Source organism: Mytilus trossulus, chromosome 1 (assembly GCF_036588685.1).
Source record: "Mytilus trossulus isolate FHL-02 chromosome 1, PNRI_Mtr1.1.1.hap1, whole genome shotgun sequence".
Classification (NCBI taxonomy): Eukaryota; Metazoa; Mollusca; class Bivalvia; order Mytilida; family Mytilidae; genus Mytilus; species Mytilus trossulus.
The window spans coordinates 6,459,630-6,462,127 of record NC_086373.1 but is presented as its reverse complement, the minus strand read 5'-3'; the positions used below and the strand labels follow the sequence as shown (position 1 = coordinate 6,462,127).

At 35.9% G+C, this 2,498-nt stretch overlaps 1 long non-coding RNA gene across 1 annotated transcript; it reads right to left on the bottom strand.

Moving 5' to 3' along the window:
* Window positions 1-263: 263 nt before the first annotated feature.
* LOC134706480 (uncharacterized) lies at window positions 264-1,641 on the bottom strand. Its single transcript, XR_010105626.1, has 3 exons — window positions 1,311-1,641; window positions 816-888; window positions 264-302 (listed from the first exon to the last, which is right to left on the bottom strand). It is a non-coding gene; the product is annotated as an uncharacterized LOC134706480 (long non-coding RNA).
* Window positions 1,642-2,498: the final 857 nt, after the last annotated feature.

Genomic DNA, 2,498 nt, shown 5'->3' with positions numbered 1-2,498 from the left:
TCTTATGATTTATCATATTTCAGTAACGGAGCACTTATTTGAATACCGAATTTGGCAGTCGTCTGACAAAATCTATTCTTATGAAAAATTAAACTCAAATACTGATGGATGATAAGTTGTTTTAATAGATTTATTGTCTGAAGCACAGGCTACGTTTTTGTTTACACGCTGGTTACAGCGCCACCTCAAAATTTTTAGATTATGTCCCCTTTCCCGCGGGACTACCGGAAGTAGCTCTTCAATGTCACTGGCTTTCCCACTGTCTAAGGTTCGGATGGTTTTATTACCAGAGAATAAAAACTCTGAAATAACAAGATTATAAACATTAATGATAGTTCATGTAACATATATAATATATTATTATACACATATTATATGACAGACACTTTTAATACAGTTTACACAATTTCTAATATAATGCCATTATGGTGTTACTATAAACAGTAGATACACATTTACTATGGAATGTTCATTCATTCAATCGTGTAGTGAAATGTACATCACATGTCACATGTACTTTAACAAACCGGTTTCTCTGACCGACATTTAATTATAACGGTAACCAGTTTCAATGCGTTTACAACCAAATAGAATCAAATGTATCTTAAAATTACTTCTCGCAAGTATATGAAAGTTTACAATTAAACTTATTAAATATTACAACATTCAAAAAGTATTTACTATGTCTGAATACCAACATATAAATTCTACCACTGATTTGCTAAAAACGCGCAAATCGCCAATGGTAATAATCCATGAATAACTATCATTTCTATAGTATAAAATAATACAAAAACTACAAATTATGCGCTTACCACTTGTGGAGTGAGTTCTCTAGTAAATAAGGAACTTGGCACAAAGTACAAAGAAGTAATCTACATCAGAGTCCTGAAAACCAAAATACAATAATAAGAACGGACTCTTCGTAATTATATAAAATACTAATCACATGACAATTGTATTCAATTCGTCCATATAAAAATAGCATTATGCGGACATGTAACTCGTTCTTCTTTTTACAATATACTGTAACTTATCATACATGCCGCTATTTTTCTACATGCAGTTTTCGTAAAATACTGTTATTACGATATCTCTATACATTACATAATTACGCTATGATCAGCGGCAAATATTACATTACTTTATAAAAATATGACCTAGCTTCTTTACCAAAAATACGCTCATTCAAATCTTTCATTCCGATGTTATAAACATGCAATCTGAAGAGTATTTACTCGAAAATAGGAAAGTTAACCAAATCTATTAATTCGTGTCAAAATGTTAAGTAAGAAGAAAGTGCAACTTACTAGTCATGTCTAGAAAACTGTCAAGCTGAATATAATAAATACACAATCTGTAAATATGGGTTTCTGCTATAATAGTCTGAGTAAATAATGGACGTCTTTCACTGACCAGTGTCCAGGTGAATTCTACCCAAGGTACACAAAGGAAAACTCAATTTAACCGCCAATAACTAAGAACCAATCAAAACAAGAGTTCAATTTCAACCCCCATGAATATGTATGAGTAACATTACTCAATACGTAAATTATATACTAAATCAAGTCATAAAGGATAACTATCCTATAGTAAAAATACTTTGCAAGAGTGAAATAATTAAACTAAAGACCCAATAAGAATTTGATAAGTAGATTTTTAATATAAATCATTGATTTCAAAAGTGCAAATTACATAATTTATGAAGCATGAAAAATCACTCTGCTACATCCTCCCCTCTGTTAAAAAAATGACTTCCATGTCATTATAACTGTCTTCCCCTCTCCAGAAAGCATGGCGTCCTCGACATGATGGAACACTAAAGGTCACTCTCCATAATCTTCATAATGGTTCTGGAAAGCTCTATCTCTTGTCCTTTGAATATACCATTCTCTGCTTGATGTAGCAACCAGTTTACTCTCCTCAACCAGTCTGGCTGTGTTATGGCCTGTTTGGACGTGGTGACGTAGTCCTTGAGATAAGCTGGTGGTTTGCGTTCTCTCTGGGGTCGAGTAACTGGTGAATCTGGTGAATGTTGTGGTGGTGTCGGCAATATACGACGCTGTCGTTGTCTCTGTGGTGGTGGTGTTGTTGTTAGTTGTTCTGTCTGAGCTTCTGTGGGTACATCTGCCGGTCCAAGTGACGTGTCGGTCAGCGCACTGCCATCTACCATATCTGAAGTGTCATCTTCATCCGCATGGCCCGTCGCTGTACCATTACCATCGTCAACTACAGGGGTTGGTTCTCGAGTATCAATCTCAACTGCAGGAAGAGCGTCCCCTCCAAAACCAGAGCCCTGTCCTCCCTCAACACTAGCATGGCCGTCACCAGTAGCATTGAGAGTCCCTGTTGTCTGGTCCACTTCCACACTTGTAGCATCATTGTCACTGTTGCTCTGTGGGCTCATCTCAGACACAATTACATAGTAATCCTGCTCCGACTCTTCATCTGATTCCGTCTCATCAATCTGCTCAATGCTTTCAGACTTTGTCGGTTCT